At 40.7% G+C, this 17,765-nt stretch overlaps 1 non-coding gene across 1 annotated transcript; it reads right to left on the minus strand.

Moving 5' to 3' along the window:
- Positions 1-16,818: 16,818 nt before the first annotated feature.
- Positions 16,819-16,890, minus strand: TRNAD-GUC. Its single transcript has one exon. It is a non-coding gene; the product is annotated as a tRNA-Asp (tRNA).
- Between the last annotated feature and the right edge of the window lie 875 nt (positions 16,891-17,765).

Consider the following 17,765-nt stretch of genomic DNA (forward strand, 5'->3'; position numbering starts at 1 on the left):
AAACACTTTGGATGTTTACCAAACGCATAAATAAGTCAAAAAATACTTATAAACGAGTTTGGCCCGCTTATAGACCAGTTTGACTAGCTTATAAGCTTAGCCAAATATCCTCTTACTTTTTAAATATATTTAGTACGACTAAAATATTCTTCAAGCGTCATTTCATGTGATCCAAGAGGTGGCCAGTACGAGTGACGTGACGAAAAAAGTTTCACGTCCTACTTGTGTGTCTATTTAAATCTAAGAGAAATTTTCATAAAGCACTATCTTTTAGTGGTAATTAGCTATCTATAGATACCATTTGCTATATTACGGATTGTAGATACGTTTTCTGTTGTTATAAGATGTAGTAGATGTATTTAAGCTACTGTAGTCATGAATACAGTAGCAAAAATAGGCGTGAATCAGGGAAGTCCAGGTAATTAGTTGTTGTATTCGAGTGTATCCGATTGTATTCAAGCCGTGAAACATGGGATTACAGCTGGACAGATTATTGTATTCGACTGTCTTCAACTATATTCACGGCGTGAAACAGGGGATTACACTGTCTTTAAACGGAAAGTGAACCAATTAACATAATAGACTCCTAATATAACTCAACAAACTCAATTATAACACACAAATTTTGTATTTTTCGTTATAAAAAAGATTCTAAACTGAAAAATATCCCAAAAATATAGCAATCTTCAGAGAAACTATATAATACATCTAAATACATAAATTATATTAATTAAAAAAATATATGAATACACTCATGGCATATAGCGAAATAGTGAATACAATAAAATACATAGAATACAGCGGGATACATTAAAATATAATGAAAGAAAGACAATGAATTACAATGAAATACATGGAATACAACGAGATATATTGAATTACAATGAAAAAAAGACAATGAATACAATAAAATACATGAAAATACATTGAAATATATTAACAGAATATCCAGTTGCTTAGCCCAAACTCCGTCGCCTTTGTTCAAGAACAAACCTTAATTTCTGGCGAATAGTCGTCTTCAGACATTGACTCATCCTCCTGAAGCTTCTTCACGATGAGACCGGGCATGATTGTTTTTATACGAGGGATTTATAGAATATAGAAGTAGAAGGGGTTCTCAGTGTGTATAGATAAAATTGGCAAGCAGGAAGAAATTTGCTTTACCAAAGAGCTATCCCGAGAGAAGGCATAGCCGAGAGGAGAGGAAGCAACATCAACGTCTACACAACAACCTAGGGCCGGCATCTCTTCTTCTTCTTCTGTTAAAAGAATCAAAGAATACAGAAAATTAACCTAAATTAAGGGTTTGTTTTGTACAGATTTAATGATGTTTTTGCCCAATGGTTGTAAACTTGTAATAAATGGGTGAGAGGAATTTTGAGATTGAGCATCGTATTTTCAGGGAATGGGGAAGAGAATGACATGTATCAAAGTAGAGAGAGAAAGAAAATAGTGTAAGTGAATAGCGTATTTAGTGGTTTAGGAGTAGGAGGTAACAAAAATTAGATATTTTGCTATAAACATTAAAAGGTATCTATAAATATATTTTTTTTAAATGACATTTATTTAAAATAAATAAGGTGTTAACCTTTGCTATAGGAGGTAAATATTCCTAAATTTAAAGCATTTATTAAATAACAGTTATTACCAACAAGGCAACTCAACCAATTGGTTGCCTAAAATGAAATTTTAGGCAAAAAGGCCTCTTGGCCGCTTAAACATATATCCAATTATTATGCCGGTAAATAAACTTTTAAAATTTATATTTGAATACTTCAACTTGAGCATAAGTGAATTAACAAACACCTCTGACCGTTGAATCATAGCGCGTGCATTACAATAACATGCCACTGATTATTTTTTACCTAAAGACCTTAAAATACTCATTTTCAGTCATCTCTCTCAAAGAACTCTACATTTTCAATCGTCCTGTTCAAATGCAGTCTTCTCAAATCGTGCTGCTCAAATGGAGTCTGCCCAAACCCCCAAGCCATCATTTTCAATGGTCAAAGTGTGGCTCAACCATAGAACCTTAGCACCACTGAATAACTCGTTTCCACTGTTATCGACGACTTTGCCAACATACTCGATCTGAAATACTTTGCCTTCTGGCGAGAATATCGTAACCGATAAGTCAAAACTTGTTCCTATGCTGCTCATTATTTAAGTTTTGGTTCCTTTGTTGTGAAATACCATGGATTTTACTAATTCAATTTTAAGTTCAAATTTTTTTGCTTTGGAACTATGAACGACGAAACATACAGAGGAAGAGGAAAAGAGTTTTCTTTTGTGTCAAGATAGAAAAAGAATTAAAAGGAAAGGGGAAGTGTTATCGAAAAAACCAAAAGAAAAAGGAAGAGATAAGAGGGCTCTGATGAGAGGGGTAACGAAGAAGATGAGGGGGGGGGGGTGCTGACACCCAAATTTTTCCCTATATATTTTCAATATTCAAAATAACTTCAAAAGGGTATATATATGCATATGTAAGCATATTCAAGTGTTTTATATTTTTCATAATCTTAAAGGGTTTTTAAATCAATTTATTTCCCTTTTTTATCCATAAAAACCCAATAATCATTTCCAAAATTAGTATTTTTCATAAATCATCTATTGAATTTTCATCTTTATGCTAAAATATAGCTAAGGCAATTTTTGCATATTTTTAAAAATTTATTTAGTTTTTTTCAAAGCTAAAGTGCATAATTGCAATATTAGCCTCTTTTAAGATTTAATTGCGTTCATATTCATAAAACTAAGTCCTATATTTTTAAAGTGTCAATTATATATCATAAATCATTTTAGTGCTTTCAAATTAATACCAAAAATTGATTTACTATTTTTTATAATTTTAAAAGGAAAAATTAGATATTTAAATAATAGCCCAATTACATTTCAATTTTAGCCTAAATCTAACCCCAAATTGAACCCAATTTCCCCGGCCCAATTCTTATTCAAACCCGACCCCTAACCCAATTAAACGACCCAATCCGGACCCCTACCTAACCATTTCAATTCTGGCCGTTGATCATTTAGATCAACTACCACTATTAGTCCTTTCCATTTTTAACCTTAAACGACCCCAAAACCTAACCCATTTTCCACCAAACGCTACCCTTGAATTCCCCTCTTCTCTCAATTCTCTCTGCAACCCCTTATGAACCCTAGCAGTCGCCATCTAATCCCACCCTAATCCACCCTAATGCCTACCTAATCCATGGCCCCTCGTGGTCATTTGAGACGTGTATCAGCCTCCTATGGCTCCTAGGTGTTTGGTTTTGGGGTTTCATGGCCGGACCTCGAAGGACTCTGGTCCAGTCCTTGCTCGACTGTTGTTCATGGCCTTTCTCCGGCCATCCATGACTTTTCTCCGGCTACTCATGGCCTTTCAAAGCAGATCCTTGACTTTTTCTGGTTAGATCGTTAACTTTCAAAGTCTTTCTCACTTTTGTGGGTTCTCTAAAGCCCTAATCTTTATGACCTTTCGATTTCTTTCAGATGTATCTTAGATCTGTGCTTACTATGAACTTTTTAAGTGTTTCTCGAAGGTTCTTTGACTTTTCTTTCAAAATGACTCTTCACTTTTCAACGATTAGGGTTTCTCTTAACTTTTAAAGACCTCTTCCCGATTTTAATGTTGTTTGTGATTTTCGCTATGTTCAAACAACTTGTTTATTCTTTCCTTCTATTTGATTCAGCATGTTAAAAACCCTAGTTCCTTTTAGTCTTATCCGAATTCTGGAAATTATTTGTTTAAATATGTACTTGTTCTTTGTTTCTGACTATCTTTTCCTTGTCTGACTTGTTTGATTTTGAGTTCTTACCATCTCTTAAACTCAACTACTGTTGAAGCCCTAAATTTCTTAGAAGTTTTCTCACCTATTACTACTGTGAGACCTTTACCTGTTTCTGATTTCTCTTATCTGATACTATGTTCTTCTTCACTGTTGATTCTATGTGACTAGACCTACTTGACTACTGTGCCTCGAATATTTTCCTTACTACTGAATCCTAGCTTATTTTTGTCACTATTGTATGTTTGTGTTATCTCTTTTGCCAATGTATTTGGCCTCGCATGTTTGATGCTTCTGTTCACTCTATTTATATACTGAAGTTTCTTCCTTGATTGATCTTGTGACTGATTGCAAAAGCTTTTCTTTTATGAACCCTATTTCACTCGCCTGTTTAAAATTAATTGATTCCTTTCCCTTTACTGTGATATTTTACCTTGCTGAATCCTTTCCCAAAATAAGCATATTCTGCACTTAGACTTGATTGTTTGCTTCATGCTTTTACTGCCCCTTATATGGCAATAATCAATATGTCCCAAACTGATTTTCTTTCCTTAATTGAAACCTGTTAGTATCCGTTAAGCCATGATTCCTTAATTAAAGGGAATCACTTGTGTAATTGATTCGGACTTGTGATTGTTTCCATGTTTGTGTTAAAACTTTACTGATTACCTTACTTATCACTCGTTTTCAAAAGCTATAAATACCCACCCTCTCTTCTTTCAAAAGACACGAACAACTTGAGTTCAAAAACACACACTTACACTTAAAACTCTCTCTTTCTTTACTGAACTTGAGTTCAAAAACACACACTTACACTTAAAACTCTCTCTTTCTTTACTGCTACTTGTGCTATTACTTTGTCTAGCCGGCTGAAAGCCAAGGCTAGACTGTGGAATCATGTTTGCTTTACCTTTCTGCACTTTGCTTCTCTACTGGTATGTCCTAGTTTACTCTTAAGTCTCAACAACAATGTGTTTCTTTAAGTTGCCTCAGTTTCTCATTCGTGCTCACTTCTGCCAATGTTTTTGCAGTCTATTTACATTACTAGTATGCTGAAATATGTTCCCTTCTCCTTTTCGACTAATGTTTCCCTATGAATGTACGCTATCAGTCGCTTGTTATGTGATTTGCTGACTTATGAATCCCAAAATCCCTCTATGTGTTTGTGTTCTTTTGGTTGGTTTGTGGGCAGGCCAGCATCATCTATTGCTGTGCATGACCAAACCTGCCCCTCTCTGGGGTCATATGACTCATACAATGTATTCCCAAAACCCCTCGACCCCTTTGTGTAACTACTGATTTCTGTGTATTTTAAGCTATACTACTACTGTTTTCAAATCACCCTTTAATGCTTACTATTTCCAACTTAGTTTTAATCAATCTCTGTCCTGCACTTCCACTATATTCTCAGAACCTAGGTTCTGCCCCTCTTGTGTGAGCCTAGCCTTGGGACTCTTGAGTTCCCTCTGAACTTGGACACATAAGGGCTGGCCCTTCCACACTGCACTCATTCTTGTCTGGTTATGCAAACTGGGTGTAAGCACTGCCCAGGGTCCCTTGAGACCCTTAGAAAACTTTGACACACCCAGGTATGAGAAAGGCTTTGAACACCACGGGCATCTGAAGTGATTAATTATATAACTCAGACAAGAAGTCAAGATCAGGATTCTTTTGGTTGTAGTTTCTTATTTCTGCACTTCTTTTGTAATTTTAAGTATTTGGTCTGTAATAATTTGTAACGAATATTGGGGTTGGCTAGTGAAAAGGGATGTGGTAATTATGCATGTTTTAAAGGTAGATAACCTGCCTCTAGGATCTGTTTCAATCAAAATTCTGCATATTTTACTTCCACACTTAGATATCCTGCTTATAGGATCTGTTTTTAATAAAACTCTGCATGTTTCACTTCCACACTTAGACATCCTGCCTATAGGATCTGTTAAATAAAATTCTGCATGTTTACTTCCACACTTAGATATCACGCCTATAGGATCTAATGGCTATCATCAAATATCATGCCCACAAGATTAAAATCACCTTCGAAATTAGATGTCATGCCTATAAGATTAAAATCGATATTTTAATAGAAATCATGCTTATAGTAATTTTGCTGTGATCAAATAAATCCTGCCTACTCTACTTCATGTTCAATTAGATACCATGCCTATAGGACCAAAATTGCCTTGAATACTTAGATACCATGTTTGTAGGAATAAAAATTAGTTGTAATAGAAATCATGCCTATAGGATCTAAAACGAATTAAGTTAAAAATCAGTTTGACTCGTACTGTTCTGAATCAGTTTAAACAACCTACTCCTTTTATCAATACGGTTTAGAAAGCATGCCTATAGGATCCAAATCGCTTGTTTAGAACTGTTTACTGTTTTATTACACTTCTAATCAACAATAGATATCATGCTTCTAGGACATCACTATTACGCCTAGGCAAGCCTTAAGTAATAATAATAATAATAAAACTGAATCCGCCTTTATATAATTAGCAACTGCTACAACCAGCAGGCAGACCTGATTTGGACTTCTTATCTGAGCTATATAATGAATCTGATTCTAACTCAAATCCCCTACTTTATGATTTTTAAAATTCAGACTTTAACTGTGTTTAAGTCGTGCTATTTATGTGCATTATTTGCGGAGGTTTATATGAGCCTTCTAACTGCCTACATGTTTCCCTTTCAAATGAAGTCCTACGTGTTTTGTATGTCGCCCTAGCCTTTTTACCTTTAAACCTAAGATTCAGCCTAAATCCTACCTATTATAGGAATAGTAGTCCTAAAATTCCTCCGGGACTGATCAGAATAGGACGGGTAATAGCACGCAATAGAGGTCGAGACAAATTCGCGCTTTAAATACATTTACGAGGTGGGAAGGGTAGATATGGGTATGATGACCGGTGCGCTAATACCATGTGTAGCCCCTCTTTTGAGGAGTGATTACCGGGTATTGCATTGATGTGATCCATATTACAAATAAACCTAGGACCCCTTTACATTCATCAGCATGCTTAACTATAACTCCTCTTTTCAAAACTTTTGCTTTATTTAATCATTTTCAAACACTTCTGTATTTAAAATCCCCTCTTATGTGAGCCTTGTTTGTTTACTTGTTAATTCCACAAATTCACAAAGAACTATCTGGCCGGGAACCACACTAGTGGATCCTGAGGGGTGCCTAACACCTTCCCCTTGGGATAATTTCAATCCCTTACCCTATCTCTGGTTATCAAACGTAGTTGTAGTTGAACCCCATAGGTGCCGTAACGCACCTTAAAATCGTTAGATGGCGACTCTTCAAAATTGCAAAACCCCTTTTCCCAAAGGAGAGAGTTGTCCCAATCAAATGTCATAAACCCGATTCCACGAAGGAAAAAGGTGCGCGACAGCATGGCGACTCTGCTGGGGATTTTTTTTTAGGCTTTTACCATTTCAGATTATTCTTGTGAATTTGTACCTCTCCCTATGTGCAATTATCTGTTTAATTCCTTTAAGCATTTAATTTCTTCTCTAGAAGCTATACTGACATATCTTCCTTGTTTTCTTTTCTTTATTGCTTTAAATTATGAAACTGTTGTATTTATCGCTTTCTTAATGTGCAAATACATACCAACAAGCTTTTAATTATTGCATAATCATGCTCCACATCATACTCCACTCGTGCCAAAACAAATACCATAGCAACGCTTATAATGAGTTATTGCGCTCTTCCTATATCATTACCCCCTAAATTCAGAAAGGCATATTTGCGGTAAAACTAATCGATCAGCAGTGCAATTGATAGTTCCGAGCCTTCCCCCTTGAGTTGTCCCCTCAAGGGTACCAGCCTAAAACCCCATAGAAACCTTACTCTGTTTAAATTGTGTATGCATCATGGTCAAACCTAGCCGGATCAGTTATGTTGTCCACATAAAGATCCTTTAAGAAAGTCTTGTCCAAAGTCCACTGGGTTTCCCTAAACCCAAAACGGACGTCGTCACGTTCTGTGCATTTATTTGGAGAACTAGATGCTTCATGCTAATCATTGATATTAAATAGTCAGATCCGGTGGGGGAAGGGTCTAACCTTATTTGCCTTGCAGAAATATGAGGCACGAAGTCCCCGGATTCGGCATGGTCACCAACATTCACCTTAGGTTGCTAAGCTGGTGGAAAGATTTACACTCTAGTGATCAGAATCTCGTCAGAAAATAACTGGGAAATCTATGATAAGTTAGGATTTTAACATGATTATACCCCGACTTCCTATTGCTTTTGTTATGAAATTGCCACAAAATAGTCCCAAAATGCTTACAAGTTGCGCTTGATTGCAGGTTTGAGTGACAAGATGACAAATGTCAAAGATCGGTTCAAAACGGAGTGAAACCTGCCAAGTGTCAAAGATCAATTGAAGTGGGGAACAAGAAGACCTAGCGCGGACCGTACTGTTTTGCCACGCGGCCCCGCTAGGAGATTCAGAGACTGGTTCATTCAAGGGCATTTCTGCGCGGTCCGCGCTCCTCTTTACGCGGTCCGCGCTTGTGAGGTTCAGAGGCTTGCAAATTCAAGGAAAAGTTCCACGCGGCCGCGCTACAAATCAGTGCGGTCCGCGTGGATGAGATTCAGAGAGATGGTGTTTTTGCCAAAGTACTACCACGCGGCCGCGCTCCATTTATACGCGGTCCGTGCTATATTTCTGCGCGGTCCGCGGTCCCAACTTCAGAGAATAGAGTTCAAGAGTCCAAGAGCCAACGCGGTCGCACTCCCTTTTTGCGCGGTCCGCGCCTACCTCGCAGGGGCATTTTTGTATTGATTTTCTAGCTCGGTATAAATAGATCTTTTTAACATTTTTAGGTCATGTTTTAGCTACTGAACAAGAGTTGCGCTCGTGAGAAGTGTTTTGTAGCCTATTTTGGCATTTTTACTCTTGAATATTATAGATTTTAAGTAGTAATCAATTATTATGTTCATTTCATCATCTATTTCTACTGTTTCTTCTTTAATTATGTCTAGCTAAACCCATTAGCTAGGGTTGTGGCTCAACCCTAGTGTGGGTAGTTAATGGGTGTTGCATTCTAGGGTGAGATTGAGATTGGGTATTTGTTATTTGGGTTGATTTTGTGTTTCAATCTAGAATTTGTGATTGCAGACATGAATTCAAGCTTAGTGGGTCTAACTCTTCTTGAGAGAGAGAGAGAGAGAGAGTCATATGACCCTAAAAGTTAACCCAACAAGGAATTGGGATGGACCCATGAGAATGGTAGTCCCAATTAACGGGTTAAACCTCGAAAGAGTAACTACCCTACTTGAGCCCTAGTTGCCCGGTCTAATTGGCCTACCTAATTGGTCTCGAGAGAGTCAATTGGGCAAAATCGTTCTCTCTACCGAGAGGTGTAAGAATGAGTGCAATTGTGCAACGGCTATAGCACTAAACCCGTATTTATCAATCTCCCCTTAGTAGCTTCTACCCGCTAGCTACCCACCTAGGTAGTGTCACAACCCTAGTGCCTTTTTCCTATATTAAGCACAACTTAGCAATATTTCCTTAGCATAATTTATCTTTAATCCTTAGATTACAATAGTAGTTTTAAATATAAAAACCCCCAAAAATGTTAGGAGTGCAATTAGAAGTACAAACGCAATTCTAAGCTAAACAGGCAATACAACTCCATTCCAAGCTCCCTGTGGAAATTCGACCCCGATCCACTATTCGGGTATTAGTTATTGCTACCCACTCTTCCTGCCATTGTGTAGTGTTGAGACGGCCACGATCAACTTTTTGGCGCCGTTGCCGGGGAGCTTACGGTGTTGACTATCGGTTTAGTTAGTTTTGTGTTATGCTTCTCTTTCCTTCTTGTTTACTGATTCTGTTTGTGTCAATCATTCAGGTACTATGGCTCTCAATGCAAACGACCCTCATGGCAACGTGAACGCGAGGGAGGAGGTAGAGGATCTTAAGCCCGAAGAGGTTATACCACCTCAAGTTCCACGTAGAGGCCGTCGGGCCAACGCAAATGACAACAATCCTATTCCAGACCCTCCTCCTCCACCGCCAAGAGCAGTCCCAAGAGTTCTTCCTAATCAAGGGTACGCGAGTGCCATTGTTCCTCCTCGAATTCGGGCGGGGAACTTTCAAATCACAAATGTCATGTTGACCCTGCTCGAGCAAAGTGGATATTTTACGGGCGCCTCTGACCAAAATGCATACAAGCACTTGAAGGGGTTCATAGGTACTTGCTGGGGCAGCAAACAAACAAACGTGTCAGAGGATGCGTTGAGATTGAGGCTTTTCCCGTTTTCTCTTCGGGGTAAAGCGTTGGACTGGTTAGAAAGGTTTCCAAATCATTCTATCACCACATGGGATGAATTGGCGGACAAATTTATTTCCAAGTTCTTTTCTCCAAGTCATATGGCAGCTCTTCGGGACGAGATTCTAGCTTTCAAGCAAATGCCAACGGAACCATTGCACGAGATCTGGGAGCGATATAGAACAATGGTGAAGGAGTGCCCTAACAACGACATGACTGAGGCGATGATCCAGCATACTTTCTATAGGGGCATCAATACCACGAATCAGTGCATTGTGAACCAATTGGCCGGTGGGAACTTTATGAAACTTTCTTACCAAGAGGCATGTGATGTACTTGATGAAATGGACGACACCTCTTCGGCATGGAAAAGCCGAGCGAATGTACCCCAAGGTGACCCCACGGTCATCCATTTGCACAAGGAGTTGAATGACCATGGCCAAGCTATTGCCGAACTTACAACAACAATGAATCAGTTGGCGAAGGCGCAATTGCAACAAGTACAAAATCCGTGCCGAGTCAATGCAATGGAGAATGTTTCTATGCTAAAAAGAGGCAAAGAGGGAAACAACAACCTCAAGGTAATGGTGAGCAATTTGACAACAACAATGATGGTGGTGGTTATTCGAACGAGTGTTATGATGATCAAAGTGAGGAATGCCAATATATCAATAACTACCAAGGAAATAGAGGAAATCAACAATGGCGCCCCCAAGGCAATTGGGGCAATCAACAAGGAGGCGGAAATTGGAATAACAATAATCAACAACAAGGTGGTAACAATTGGAACAATAACAATCAGAACAACAATTGGGGTAATCAAGGTAATAACCAAGGAAATTGGAACGGGAACAACAACAATTGGAACAACAACAATAGCAATCAAGGAGGGTGGAATAATGGTGGTAGGGGGCAAGGCTTTCAATGTCCCCCCATGTTCTAACAACCAAACAATCCACTCCCCTTCAGTCGCAAGGCCCTAGTTCTTCCGGAAGTGATATGGGACGGATAGAGATGATGTTCGAGCAGATGATGAAAAAAAAAGAACCAAGATTCTGACGCACAATTGGCTTCACATAACACATCTATCCGGAACCTAGAAGTGCAAATAGGACAAATTTCTCAAGCTATAAATACCCGACCTAAAGGTACGCTACTAAATGACACGGTAGTGAACCCAAAGGGGGGTAACAATCATGTGATGGCAGTTACAACTAGGAGTGGAAGAGGCGGTGATGTGCATGCCTCGGATGAGAATCGGGTTGTGAATGATGAAGTTGAGTCGCATGAAAATGATGTGCCTTTGAGTGTTGACAATGTGGTTGAACCAATAGTGACAAATGATGTGCAGATTGATATTGATGATGAGGCCGGGGTAGAGACTCAAGATGCCATGAACCCGTCTAGGGAACACGTTATTAATATACCCGAGCCGGCGGTGCCCAAGGCTAAGGCACCCGTGCCTAGGCCACCTCCACCTTACCCGCAAAGATTAGCAAATCAAAAAGGAGATAACCAATTCAAAAAGTTCATTGAAATGATGAAGAGTCTTACTATAAATGTGCCATTGGTGGAAGCCCTTGAACAAATGCCGGGGTACGCAAAATTTATGAAGGATTTGGTAACCAAGAAGAGGTCGATGGAGTGTGAGACAATTAAAATGATGCACTAAGTGAGTTCTATTGTTCATTCTATGTCCCCAAAACTCGAGGATCCGGGTGCTTTCACTATCCCGTGCACTATTGGTAGTGCGGATTTTGCTAAAGCCCTATGTGACTTGGGGGCTAGTATCAACTTGATGCCATATCTGTTTTCAAGACCTTGGGGATCGGTCAACCGAGACCAACTTCCATGAGACTTCAAATGGCGGACCGATCTATGAAGCGTCCCTTGGTCATAATCGATGATGTTCTTGTTCGTGTTGATAAGTTCATATTGCCGGCGGATTTTGTGATATTGGATTGCGGAGTGGATTTTGAGGTGCCAATCATTCTTGGAAGACCTTTCCTAGCTACGGGGAAGGCATTGGTTGATGTGGAAGCAGGGGTGACATTCCGTGTGGGTGATGAGAAGGTGGTATTTCATGTGTGCAAATCAATGAGACAACCCAATAGCACGGAGGTGTGTTCGTTTATGGACATTGTCACGGCGGTGATAGTGGATGACACAAGTGCCTTGATTAATGTTGAAGATCCTCTTGAAGCCGTGCTTCTTAACATGGATGTCAATGATGATGCCGGTAGAGTGGAGTGCGTAAATGCATTGCATGGAATGGGTTCATATTCATATGAGCCTAGGAAGCTATCTTTGGATCTTGAGAATCGCAAAACTCCGCCAACCAAGCCATCAATTGAGGAACCACCGGTGTTGGAGTTGAAACCACTTCCTCCACACCTCAGGTATGAATTCTTGGGCTCTAATTCTACTCTTCCAGTTATTCTTTCTTCTTGCCTTACTAACTTGCAGGTTGAGGCCACTGTGGAGGTGCTTCAAAAGCGAAAAAGGGCAATAGGATAGACTTTGGCGGACACCAGGGGAATAAGCCCCGAATTTTGCAGGCATAAGATCATCTTGGAGGAGGATGCATGGCCATCTCTTGAACATCAAAGGAGACTCAACGAGGTGATGCAAGAAGTAGTGAAGAAAGAGGTTATCAAGTGGCTTGACGCCGGTGTGGTTTACCCAATCTCGGATAGTTCATGGACCTCTCCGGTCCAATGTGTGCCAAAGAAGGGTGGAATGACGGTAGTGACCAATGCCAACAATGAGTTGATTCCTACTCGGATAGTTACGGGTTGGAGAGTGTGTATGGACTATAGAAAGCTGAATAAGGTGACAAGAAAAGATTGGATAGGGTTTTGGCGAGATGTGAAGAAACCAACCTTGTGCTCAACTGGGAGAAATGTCACTTTATGGTGCAAGAGGGTATTGTATTGGGTCACAAAATCTCAAGGCAAGGAATTGAAGTTGATAAGGCAAAAATCGAGGTTATCTCAAGGCTCCCTCCCCCTACGTCTGTCAAAGGGGTAAGGAGTTTTCTTGGTCATGCCGGGTTCTACCGGCGATTCATTAAAGATTTTTCAAAAATTGTGAACCCGCTTTGCAAATTGTTAGAGAAGGATGTCAAGTTTATCTTTGATGAGAAGTGCATGGAGTCTTTTGAGCTATTGAAACACAAGTTGACCACAACTCCTATCATCACCGCACCTAATTGGGATTTGCCTTTTGAACTTATGTGCGATGCGAGTGATGTGGCGGTAGGTGCGGTGCTAGGCCAAAGGATCAACAAAATGTTCCATCCTGTGTATTATGCTAGCAAGATGATGAATGAGGCCCAAAGAAACTACACAGTGACGGAAAAAGAGCTATTGGCTATTGTGTTTGCGATGGAGAAATTTCGACCTTATCTTATTGGAGCAAAGGTGATCATACACACGGACCATGCAGCCCTCTGGTATTTGATGACTAAGAAGGATTCAAAAGCAAGATTGATGAGGTGGGTGCTACTCCTTCAGGAATTTGATTTAGAGATTGTGGATAGAAAGGGAAGCGAGAATCAAGTTGCGGCCCATTTGTCCCGGTTAGAGTAAGAGGGGAGACCATGTGATGGTATTGAGATTAGTGATAGGTTCCCCGACGAGCAGCTTCTTTCCGTTTCTGTGTGATATGCCATGGTTCGCGGACATCGCCAACTTAATTATGACTGGTAATGTCCCGTGTGAGATCTCTTCCAACCAAAGGAAGAAACTTAAGCGGGATAGCTTGGATTTCTATTGGGATGATCCGTATTTGTTTAAAATTTGCACGGATGGAGTGATAAGAAGATGTGTACCGGAAAGTGAACAAATGAGCATATTGGAGGCTTGCCACTCTTCTCCCTATGGTGGCCATCACGGGGGGTTGGGGTGGGGTGGTGTGGGTGAGGACGGCCTCAAAAGTTTTGAGTTGCGGATTCTATTGGCCGACATTGTTCAAGGATGCTAGTGACTTGGTGAANGCCCTCGACTCGATATCTTTAGAAATCCTTGAGGGTGTGTGGTGAGAATTATAATTGTGAGTCCAAGTCCCGAGCCGATGGTCTAGAACTTGCCTAGAATGTTTGTTGAGGCAAAATCCTAGGTGAAATTTGACTTGAGAAGTGATTATAGGCTCTCCTTGATCCAAATGCTAAGTTGAACAATTCCATAGCCTACCAATGAAATGATTCCCTAGTTAACCCTTTTGAGCCTTAAACTTTCTTCTTTCAAGAACCAAAGCTACAAGCCTATACCCGTTTTTAATGAGACCCTCTCTTGGCACCCACATCTTCCCTTGAGTAAATGACAAATGTCTAAGTTTGGGGGGAGAGGCAAGAAAGGAAGCAATGCGATAAAAGGTACAAAAGCAAAAGAAAAGAAAGGCAATGAAAAAGGAAGAAAAGACAAGACAAAAAGAAAGACCAAATTGAATAAGGTCAAAAAGGGGATTCAAAGAAAACAAAAGTGAAAAAGGGTGTGGAAAAAGTAGAAAAGGAGAAATGTGTTGAATTGCATAAGAAAGAGTGACAGTGTGTCTCTCTAACCCCTTGAAAAAGAAGTGAATACTCAAATGAGTCAAGAAAGTGTGCCAAAATGAATCAAAAGAAGTGCTTAAGGGAAGATTGAACCCACTTGAACAAAAACATGTCCTATCCTTACCCAAAAGCCTTTACAATGACTCCACAAAAGTCCTATATGATCTTGAGTTGAACGGAACCTACATTAGTGGATACTTACATAAGGGGAAAGCATATGGTACCTAGAGCCGGACTTGTGTCCTTCTTTTTGAGAGAATTGAGTAAAAATCCCATCAACCTCGGTTTGAGTGTCATTACTCTAAAAAGGTGAGGTTCGCTTAGGGAGAGTTGAGGATGTTTGAGTTTGGGTTCCACAATGACCAAGGTATTTGAGAAAAGCTCTTTGATGAAATGTGTCAACCCTTGATGCTCTTGTGGCACACTTGATCCACAGTTTTCAAAAGCTTAAAATGTGTTAATGATGCATTCGTATTGAGGACAATTGTTAGTCCCAATTGATGCTTGTTGAGGTTACTTTAGGATAGCTGGAAATTCTTGGACTGCTCATTTTGGGGTGGGTCTTATTTTGTTTGCTGGAGGACAAGCAAAGGTTTAAGTTTGGGGGAGTTGATAAGTTAGGATTTTAACATGATTATACCCCTACTTCCTATTGCTTTTGTTATGAAATTGCCACAAAATAGTCCCAAAATGCTTACAACTTGCGCTTGATTGCAGGTTTGAGCGACAAGATGACAAATGTCAAAGATCGGCTCAAAACGGAGTGAAACCTGCCAAGTGTCAAAGACCAATTGAAGTGGGGAACAAGAAGACCTAGCGCGGACCGCACTGTTTTGCCACGCAGCCGCGCTAGGAGATTTAGAGACGAGTTCATTCAAGGGCATTTCTGCGCGGTCTGCGCTCCTCTTTACGCGGTCCGCGCTTGTGAGGTTCAGAGGCTTGCAAATTCAAGGAAAAATTCCACGCGGCCACGCTACAAATCAGTGCGGTCCGCGTGGATGAGATTCAGAGAGATGGTGTTTTTGCCAAAGTACTGCCACGCGGCCGCGCTCCATTTATACGCGGTCCGCGCCTGTCTTCAAACGCGGTCGCGCTACATTTCTGCGCGGTCCGCGTCCCAACTTCAGAGAACAGAGTTCAAGAGTCCAAGAGCCAACGCGGTTGCACTCCCTTTTTGCGCGGTTCGCGCCTACCTCGCAGGGGCATTTTTGTCCAGATTTTCTAGCTCGGTATAAATAGATCTTTTTAACATTTTTAGGTCATGATTTAGCTACTGAACAAGAGCTGCGCTCGTGAGAAGTGTTTTGTAGCTTATTTTGGCATTTTTACTCTTGAATATTATTGATTTTAAGTAGTAATCAATTGTTATGTTCATTTCATCATCTATTTCTACTGTTTTTTCTTTAATTATGTCTAGCTAAACCCATTAGCTAGGGTTGTGGCTCAACCCTAGTGTGGGTAGTTAATGGGTGTTGCATTCTAGGGTGAGATTGAGATTGGGTATTTGTTATTTGGGTTGATTTTGTGTTTCAATCTAGAATTTGTGGTTGCAAACATGAATTCAAGCTTAGTGGGTCTAACTCTTCTTGAGAGAGAGAGAGTCATATGACCCTAAAAGTTAACCCAACAAGGAATTGGGATGGACCCATGAGAATGGTAGTCCCAATTAACGGGTTAAACCTCGAAAGAGTAACTACCCTACTTGAGCCCTAGTTGCCCGGTCTAATTGGCCTACCTAATTGGTCTCGAGAGAGTCAATTGGGCAAAATCGTTCTCTCTACCGAGAGGTGTGAGAATGAATGCAATTGTGCAACGGCTATAGCACTAAACCCAAATTTATCAATCTCCCCTTAGTAGCTTCTACCCGTTAGCTAGCCACCTAGGTAGTGTCACAACCCTAGTGCCTTTTTCCTATATTAAGCACAACTTAGCAATATTTCCTTAGCATAATTTAGCTTTAATCCTTAGATTACAATAGTAGTTTAAATATAAAACCCCCAACAATGTGTGAAGCGACATTAGAAGCACAACCGCAACTCTAGGCTAGACAGATATTCTAACTCCTTTACTAGCTCCCTGTGGAAATTCGACCCCGATCCACTATTCGGGTATTAGTTATTGCTACCCACTCTTCCTGCCATTGTGTAGTGTTGAGACGGCCGCGACCAACTTTTTGGCGCCGTTGCCGGGGATCGAACCTGGGTCACCCGCGTGACAGGCGGGAATACTCACCACTATACTACAACGGTTCTTCAAAAGCGCAAAAAGGCGATTGGATGGACATTGGCCGATATTCGGGGGATAAGCCCCGCATTTTGCATGCACAAGATCATTTTGGAGGAGGATGCAAGGCCCTCTCTTGAACATCAAAGAAGATTAAATGAAGCGATGCAAGAAGTGGTAAAGAAGGAGGTTATCAAGTGGTTAGACGCCGGTGGTATACCCGATCTCGGATAGTTCATGGACCTCTCCGGTCCAATGTGTGCCAAAGAAGGGTGGAATGACGGTAGTGACCAATGCCAACAATGAGTTGATTCCTACTCGGACAGTTACGGGTTGGAGAGTGTGTATGGACTATAGAAAGCTGAATAAGGCGACAAGAAAAGATCATTTCCCACTACCATTCTTGGACCAAATGCTCGATCGTCTTGCGAGCTAGGCCTTTTATTGTTTTCTAGATGGCTACTCGGGGTATAATCAAATTCTCATTGCCCTGGAGGATCAGGAGAAGACAACCTTTACATGTCCTTATGGCACGTTCGCTTTCTCGAGAATGCCATTTGGACTATGTAATGCCCCGGCGACCTTCCAAAGATGTATGATGGCAATTTTCACCGATATGGTGGAGGATNTTTGCCAACGCGGCCGCGCTACAAAATAGTGCGGTCCGCGTAGGCTGGTGCAATGAGGTGTTGAGTCTCTGAAGTTGCCAGCGCGGTCGCGGAGCACTTTTGTGCGGTCCGCGCTTGGAAGGCCCAAATGTTCATGCTCTCTGAAGTTTCTCACGCGGCCGCGTAAACAATGCGGTCCGCGTGGGCAGCTCAGTTCAAAGTAAAGGATAGAAATCCAGCGCGGTCCGCGCCCATTTCTGTGTGGCCGCGCTGGTAGGTAGGTACTGGGTCCC

The sequence above is a fragment of the Nicotiana attenuata genome, unplaced genomic scaffold, assembly GCF_001879085.1.
Source record: "Nicotiana attenuata strain UT unplaced genomic scaffold, NIATTr2, whole genome shotgun sequence".
In the NCBI taxonomy this organism is placed as follows: Eukaryota; Viridiplantae; Streptophyta; class Magnoliopsida; order Solanales; family Solanaceae; genus Nicotiana; species Nicotiana attenuata.